The 8,851-nt window shown below is 39.7% G+C and overlaps 1 protein-coding gene across 7 annotated transcripts in view; it reads left to right on the top strand.

Moving 5' to 3' along the window:
* The first annotated feature begins 353 nt into the window (after positions 1-353).
* LOC122633903 (transcription factor SOX-2-like) overlaps positions 354-8,851 on the top strand; it is a 305,138-nt gene continuing 296,640 nt past the window's right edge. For 2 of the 7 annotated variants that reach the window (XR_006328237.1, XR_006328232.1), the window contains exons 1-2: positions 547-937; positions 1,221-1,609. The gene's annotated coding sequence lies outside the window, so the exon portion shown is untranslated. Of the gene's footprint in view, positions 426-546; positions 938-1,212; positions 1,610-8,851 lie in introns of those variants that run through there. The other 5 variants (XR_006328238.1, XR_006328241.1, XR_006328236.1 and 2 more) reach the window with 5 other exon arrangements.

The raw sequence follows: 8,851 nt of genomic DNA, 5'->3' as shown, positions 1-8,851 counted from the left end.
TATCGTAAATTTGAGATATTATATTCGATAATTATCATATTCATTGAAACGAATGAATGGGTATATTTTATATATATACATACATACATACATACATACATACATACATATATATATATATATATATATATATATATATACGAAGCTGGAGAAATTAATCGATGAACGGATCGCATTCAAAAGAAATCGGTCAAAATCCTACTCAATTAGTCGATTAGAGGATGGACATTTACGCTTTTCGTGCGCCACGTAACGTTTATGCTTATATATTATCGAGGGTAGAAAGGAGGAGTGGGAGAAGCGCGGTAGGGTGCGCTTGGTGGGGGAGAAGACATAGCGAGATCCGCGAAGCTCCGATCAGTTACGTGTAGCGCGCGAGACGATAAAGTTCGTCGGTGTGTCGGTCGCGTGTGCATTCATTCGCGGTGTGCTTCTCGTTTTTTTTCATTTCTCATTTTGAATCATTTCTTTTTCTTTTCATTTCTCTTTCTCTCTCTCTCTCTCTCTCTCTCTTTTCTCGTCTCTTTCCTTCTCTCTTTTTTCTTCTTTCTTTTTTATTTTCTTTTATTTTTTCTTTTTCTCTCTGTCTCTTTTCCCCTCTTTCGTAGCATTCCTCGATCGGTATCTTTATTATATATATATATCGAAAGAACGAACTATAATAAAATCGGTGTGGTGCGTGTATCCAATAGTGAACAAAGTGTCAAAACATCCTGTCAATGTGTAAACTAGTGCAAAAGAAATTGAAAGATTTCGAACTTAATTCGATAAAATATAACAAAAAAAGAAAGAAAGGGAAGAAAGTAAAAAAAAAAAAAAAAGAAACAAACAAACACATCGACGTACTCGGAGATATCTTTGTTATCCTAAAAGTTACGATTTTAGCAGTTCAAAGTTGGGATACCTGACAGCTGTCAACATCGAATTCAAAGAATCGGTAAGATGTTATTGATTGATCTATTTATTATAACTATTTTCTTTTCCCTTTCGTTCAATGCGAAACAATCAATATCTCTAAGAGATGTTTTCAATGAGTTCGAAGTTACGATCGAAAGATACGTTCTGCGATTGTCTTTGAATTTATTTTGAAGAAGGATATAAGAGAAGTGTAATGTATTATATTTACGTAAGACAGGGGAATGTCAAGTCGATTTCTTTCTTTTCTTCTTTTTGTTTTTTGTTGTATCTCTTTTGCGGCCGCGCTAAACGGAGGATCGAAGGATCGAACGAAATAGTCAAGCGTCGTTAATGGACGAAACGAACGAACGAACGAACGAACGAACGAACAAACGGTGGAGGTTAGCAAGCGTCGATTATATCGAGCTTCGACGAGCTAACCGATGATTTAGAGAAGCGTAGACCGCACACGAAGTCGCGTGTGACTGACGCACTGACGCGCGGACAATGCGCGGAATTTCGGTTTTGAATTTTGCGTGACGTGACACACGTCGCCGTGGTGGATGTAGTGCGCCCGTTGCAATGACGTTTGGCTTTGACTGAGTGGCCGTTTAGAGTGCCGTATCTCTGTCATGTGAGAGGGGAAGAAGGAGAGGACCTGATTTATGTTGCCGTGTTCCAAATTTTCTCGACTGGATCGTGGTGTTCATCGGTGAGTAGAGCATTTTTATCTTCTCGAATATATCCGTCTATTACTTTTCTAATAATCGATTAGAACGATTATATACGTAGTAGAATATATACGTAGTAGTATATTACGTCTCTAAACGTATTCGATAACGATCGAATCAGATGAAAACTCGATCGAGATCTTATCCGTTAACGTTCCTCTTACGATCTTTATATTACGATAAGTTCATTTTTTGTCGATCTTTCCTTTTCTTTTTTTTTTCTTTCGAGTAAGGTAAAAGAGTATTTAGTGTATTATATAGAGTGTTGTATCGAGTACTCTTATAGGGGAAATTCAACGATAGAAGAAAATCCTTTGTTATTGTATGTACTCGTCGTCTGGATACGATCCCTTTTAATCGTAAAAAAAAGAAAAAGAAAACTCTGGTCCACGGAGCGATCGACGATTGTGATATATATAACTATATATGTATGAACGTACGTATGTACGTAGGTACACATGAACAGGTGAACGATACAATCGCTCTCAGGTACCTATAGGAAAAAAAAGAAAGAAAAAAAAAAAAACAAGAAATTGAAATTCTTATCCCTGGCGTACACGGCGAGTGCTCCCGTTTGAAAAGCTCACGGAATCGCATAAAAGCCTCATCAGAAGGAACGATCGCTCGAATATTCTCGTTGAAGGCTCGATGGCTACGCGAGGATAGGAAGGGTTGGTCGGTGGAGATTGAGATGATGGTGGTGGTGGTGGTGGTGGTGGTGGTGGTGGTGGTGGTTGTGGTGGTAGTGGTAGCGGAGTTGGGATCTAGCGGGAGGGGTTGCTGCAAAGGGGCCGCGGAAGAAGAGGCAAGAGGCGGAAGAAGCAAGAAGCGGAGGAACGGAGGAGGAGGGCATGGTTTGGTGAACGCAGGGGGTGGGCAACATAAAAGGCCAGCAACCCCTATTCCACGCAGCCTTCAATTGTTTCGGCCAGGCAACGTTCATCTGTTTTTCTTTGCGTGCGCTTTTGCACGTTTCTTTCCCCTTCGTTCCTCACTCTCTCTCTCTCTCTCTCTTTCTCTCTTTCTCTCTATTTTTTTTCTCTCTCTCTCTCTCCTGACTTTTGTTCGCGCCACGCACGTCAAATGTAGAAGTTCCCTTCTCCTCTTCCTCCTCCTCTTTCTCTCTTTTTCTTTTTCTTACCTACTACCGTGTTCCTCTCTTTTTCTCTACCCCCTTGGTTTTTTCATTCTCTTTCCCTCTCGATGTCTTTCGCCTTCTCTTTTCACCCTGTCACTCTACTATGAATCTCTTCCTTCTCTCTCTTTCTATTTTTCTGTTTCTCTTTCTCTTTCTCTCTCTCTCTCTCTCTCTCTCTCTCTCTCTCTCTTTTTTCCATCCATTTCGTTTTCTCCGAGCAAGGTGTATTAAAATCGACTATTGTTGCGATGGGTGGAGGGAAGATGGCGGTGGCGGCCTTCAATGCGACCGCGAGAATTACGCTCCCGATGCTTTTGAAATAATATCCTCTCTCAGCACACCCTGCGTTCGTTCGGTGTGCTTCGCGCGATATATCGTATATGTATAGGTACATTGCTATCCGGCACGGAGTACGAGAGGCGCGCGGGAACACGTGCGGTGCTCTCTTTACGCGGGATTTTTTTTTTCTTTTTGTGTTCTTTTTTCGGTTTGTCTTTTTCACTTTTTATTTTTGATTTTTCTTTCTTTTTTTTTTTTTTCGTAGACTTTTTTCCTTTTTCTTTTTCTTTTTGTTTGGAGAGCGAATGAAACGACACGTAAGATTCAATACGTGTGAACATTTCAATGTTATCTTTGACGTTTAGACTGTGCAGAGGACATATATATCGTATTTTTGAAAAATCTTTTATATGATTCGAACGATATGAATATAACGCGTTTAATGGGGGTTCCACTATAAATTGCTGCGTGGGAATTATCATAGAAAAAACATTTGGTGTTCTCGTTAGAAGAAAATTCGATGAAGTAGTTCGACACGGTCGCCCTTCTACGATACGATGGTTCGATTAAACGGTGCCATCTGCAAAGCTGAAGTTTTATGAAAAAGGTGCTTCGACATAGGGCAGCCAGTCGATAGTTCGATGCTACATTATCGATTATTCGTTTCCCGTGGTATTCAATCGGTTCCCGTATCGAAAAAAGGACTATATCGATGATACTTGAAAAATAGAACAAAAAAAGCTCATTTTATGAGAATAAACGTATAGCAATATTTTCTTATCGTTCTTATCGTTTAGATCATCCAAATCAATAGTAAATAAACAAAAGGATGGAATAAGTATCCTCGAGCTTATACGTATCTCGAAAGTTTTGACGAATAACGTTTGCGATTCTTACGTTGGATTTCTTCAGAGCGTTACAGGGCTCGTTCTAGCCATTAGAATTTATTCTTAGAACGCTTTTCCAACGGCTCATTAGACGCGATTCACATTCTCGTCGTTGGTAAGATAGATGGAAAGAGAGGGAGAAAAGAGTTGAAAATGGGGGAAAGGAGTGGAAAATGGGAAAGAGAAAGAGAGAGAAGAAGAAGACGAATGGAAAGACGAACCCCTTTTCCCTTGGAGTACCTTCGAGTTCTGTTGAGAGAGAGAGAGAGAGAGAGAGAGAGTGAAAGAAAAAGAAACAGAGAGAGAAAGAAGGAGAGAGAGAAGAGAGAGAGAGAGAGAGAGAGAGAGAGAGAGAGAGAGAAAGAATCGGTCGATATCGTGGCACACGACATAGGACCGAATCGGCCATGCAGGATGTCCCTCCGATTGCAGCGTATGCGAATAAATCGTGGCTTCGTTACACGCGACTCGAAGGCGGCAAACAAATAGGGTTAATTCCACGTGCGCCCGGTAGCCTGAATACGTCGTTTCCGAATGGAGGTAATTCCGGTGACAATGTGGCCTTTGATTTCATAGAACCGCACGGTTGAATGACTACCCCGTCTCTACCTTTCACCTCCTCGCCCCCAACCTCCTTTCTCCTCCCCTCCTTCTCTGCCTCTCTCTCTCTCTCTCTCTCTCTCTCTCTCTCTCTCTCTCTATCTATCTATCTCTATCTTTTCCATCTCCATCCTTCCTCCCTCCCTCAGCACTTTTAACGCCCCTGATATCCTTCGCTCGTCCCTTCGACTCTCGCGAAAATCCTCTTTCACTTTGACACTAACGTTTCTACCAATTGCGCCAGCAGCAACAGCAAAACCAGTAGTAACAGTACCGGCAACGAACGTACATATAATAAAGTCAGTCCGCCATCGGCTTTGGTCGGCTACGGAAGGGGGCGAAAGGACTTTGTTCGGTAACTAGCGATTCATACGAAATCGCGAATCCGCGTTTCTCCAGCACTCTAAACTCTTCCTTTTTCTTTCTTTTTTTTTTCTTTCTTTCTTTCTTTCTTTCTTTCTTTCTTTTTTTTCATTTTTATTTCCTTCCTGCGTTTTACCATCCTGCTCGCTTACCTTGCTTCTTTCTTTTAGTTACTTCACGTAGGTATGTATATCGCTCACATTGATAGATCGTGAATAATGTGCTCTTTTCTATCCATTGAATTTTAATAGCTCGAGCTTTAAATGGACATTACGTGAAACGAGATGGATCATCGTTTTCAAATCGTTCGTATATAGAATATATGATTTAGCAATCGGGATATCGTATCGATCGGATATATCGTAATATTTCTTTTTAAGAGCATCCAGAAGAAGAAAAAGAAAAAGAAAAATGTGTGTGGTAGGTAGATAGGTAGGAATCGTAGTTACGTATACAAATGCGTGAAAAGCAGGAAACGTGGGAAAGGAGGCGAACCGTGTTGGTACGGCTTTAAACAAATCGCCTTCGAGAAGCAAACGAGCGAATGCTCTTTCCCTAATGTAGGGAAAAATGTATCGCAGCGGGTAGCAAATCCACGTATTATGCAGGACGATGAGAAAACCTTAGACGAGTTACCTACCCTCGAAGCTGGTACCTTTCGATCCTTATTGATATGCTGCAGAACTGTAGAAATCGTAGTTATTATTTCGAGTTATGTATGTCGGAGGGTATAAGATTCGCCATTATTATTTTCTCTTTCTTTCTTTCTTTACGTGATCGAATGGAACATTACTTAAAGTAAGTACATAACCAACCGCTGCTAGAAACATGATGACGAATAACTCGTTTCCTACTGGGCCTCTTACCTGCCAAAGGATTGATCCAATAGAGGTAAGGTAAGGATTCCTTTCCTCTAAACGAAACGTTCGATACGCTCCGACTTTTCACTTATGTTAGTCCCCTTGCACTTTTCCACTCTCATTCGAGCTTTTAACGTACTTTTCTAAGAACCTTGTCATGTTCAGGTTGCGCGGCATGTAAATGATATAGAGTGACAAGAATCGTGGCGAGAAGGAGAAAAAGAGAGAGAGAGAGAGAGAGAGAGAGAGAGAGAGAGAGACAGAGAGGAGGGAAAAGGAGTGGAGGTGAAGGAGGAAGCGAGAAAAGAGAGAGACTGGGAAGAGAGGGACGAGAGAGAGGACAGCGCCAAAGGAAGAAGAACGCGAAGTCGGGGGAAGAGTTTTCGCCGCATTCGATGCTTCTCCGGCTTGGAAATATTTCCGAGGATTCAGCGAGTTTATTAAGGCTATTCAGAGCGTCTCTGCCTCTGAGACAGCATTGTGGATACAATTTAGTCTTATTCATCCCTTCGCGGATGTCTAAATATTTTCAACCCTCCTCTCTACTCTTCTTCCTCGCGTCTATCCACCGCCCTTTCCCGACTGCGTTCTCTTCTCTTTTTCTTTCGTTTCTCGTGCCTCTCTCTCTCTCTTTTTTTCTCTCTCTTTCTCTCTTAGCTCACCAAACATTGCCAACGGAATGACGTTTAGGCCACTTCGAGCCGCAAATTTGCACGAAAATATATCTTTCCATGCGATTTACATCTCGCGAACCACCATGGTAAAATCCCCCATGAAAGTTTCCGTTCAAAAGCATACAGTGTTATAATTTTATTAAGCTACACGATTGTTTTTTATAATATCCATCGAGAAACAATATTTATTCGTGAAATGTACGTTCCTCTTCCCTTCTATAACCGGTTAGATTTCTTGAGAGTTTTTCAACGGCATTTCGAATTGAAATCGTTACTGCTCCAAGATCGTCGAATAACCATTCCGTAGAAACGATATATTCAATCTCGATGTCGATCAAACGAAAGGTTTCTTCTCCTTTTCGAGCCATTCTAAAGCATTCAACCGTACTTCAAGCATAGCCGATCTCTCTCTCTCTCTTTCTTTCTATCTCGTTTCCCTCCCTTTTCAGCAGGTGAAATTAATTTTCCACCCCTCCTCTCTCCTCTCGCTTTACCACCCTCTCAACCACCTTCTTCTTTTTCTTTCTCCTTTTACTCGGAGCATGGTCGCGATGAATCCTTCGACATCAAACGATTCTTTCTCGAGGCGTAGTTGTCGGCGGCCATTGTCACGCTGGATAACGCGTTATGTAAAGCGGCTTCTCTTAGCTGTATATACCTCGTTCTTCCCCCTTTGCCTACTTCTTCCATTTTCACTAACGGTCGCCTTCGCTAACCGCGTCCTTGATCGCTTTTCCTACCGATTCTGGTCGCTAAAGGGAATCCTATTCTCGTTCGATAATATTTGCGCTTCAAAGACCATACCTTTCAATATTTTTATCCATACGATTTCTATACGAGATGATGACGATGATAACGTCATCGTGACAGTTTCATCGATCTCAATCTTTTTTTTTGCTTCTCTCTCTCTCTCTCTCTCTCTCTCTCTCTCTCTCTGTTCTTTTTTCTTTTTCTTTTTTTTTTCTTTTTTTATTTTTTTTTTATTTTTACGCGAACAAAATTCTCCGCAAAATCTAGCGGACTTTTATGGAATTGATAAATCGTGTCTCACGCGTATCGTTTTAGTGACTTCTGAATGCTTCTCGTTATTACGTTAAAAGTCGTACAATGAAAGAAGGAAGAAAAGAAAGAAAGAAAGAAAAAAGAAAAAGATGGAGATACGAGAGAGGAGAAAAGAAACGGGACGAGGAAAGAAGCAAACGGAGTAAAACGAATAGCCGTCCTCCAGTTGACTCCTGCGAATCGATCCTTCGTCATATTCTTCTGATAATATTTAATTTAAATTCTATGCCGCATATTCACCGCGTAATATCGTTGTCGATGGTGCCTCGAAGTCCGTTTAAAACGACGCTCTGCACGTAATCGACTATTTTTTTTTTTTTTTTTTTTTTTTTTTTTTATGAAAGGCCGCCTGTCTCAGTTTCTCTCTATCTCTCTTTCTCTCTTTCTCCGTTCTCCGTTCTCCGTTCTCCGATGAGAGAACAAGATCGCAAATTTGTCGTGTATTTTCTCTTTCAGAAAGATGAATCATCAATGACATATTAACATATAAGGAAAATGAAAAGCAATAATACCATTTAATCAGATCATCCCTTTCATTTCTTTTTTGTTTATTTTTTTTTTTTTTTTTTTTTATTTATTCAAGCATACAAATTTTACTCGTTCATAGTAATTTTATTCATATGTATTATAGAAAGAGAAAAAGAAATCGTTTCTTTAATTCGTAATGATAGCATATTGTGTAATCATAGCGATTGATGCATAATAAGAACGAATACTTACGCAGATAGAGAAGAAATACATAAAAAATAAAAATGATACCTTTATTAAGATCACAAAAAGAAAAATAGAAAGTAATTCAAGGGGATTCTTGGAATAGACTTTTTTTTAAAGATATTATTATAAAGTCTATGACGATGCTGCGTCGTCATAGATTTTGTATTCTGTTTGATGCCTGTGTATTTGCAAACTTCAAGGCGCCATAAACTCGATGAAATATCGATGAAAAGGTACATTGTAGGTATTCGTTGAATTCATATTTCTATTCTCTTAAACTTTTGTTAGCCTTAAAATATCGTTTTCCATTGAGGAAAAAAAAAAAGAAAAAAGCTTTCGTATCTTGACAACAGCATCTTCTGTATTTTGACGCGAATCAGAATTAGTTCCACTGTGCGTTAATAAATTGAACGAATAGTAATTAAAAACAGCATTTTCCCCATGAATTCTCGTGGTCGCAAATTTTCGTCCAATTTTACTAATCAAAGAATAAATATACAATATATTTGTTCGAAGAATAAATATATATATTTTTGTTCGTAGGAGATTATTCCCAACTTTCGAAGTGTGCCTTTATTCGTACGATAATTAACCTTAAAAAACATTTATTCAATCGGACATGATTTTTGCGAAGAAGGTAACATTT

This window comes from Vespula pensylvanica, chromosome 1 (genome assembly GCF_014466175.1).
Source record: "Vespula pensylvanica isolate Volc-1 chromosome 1, ASM1446617v1, whole genome shotgun sequence".
Lineage (NCBI taxonomy): Eukaryota > Metazoa > Arthropoda > Insecta > Hymenoptera > Vespidae > Vespula > Vespula pensylvanica.
The sequence above is the reverse complement of the archived record's forward strand: the minus strand, read 5'-3'. Positions and strand labels throughout refer to the sequence as shown.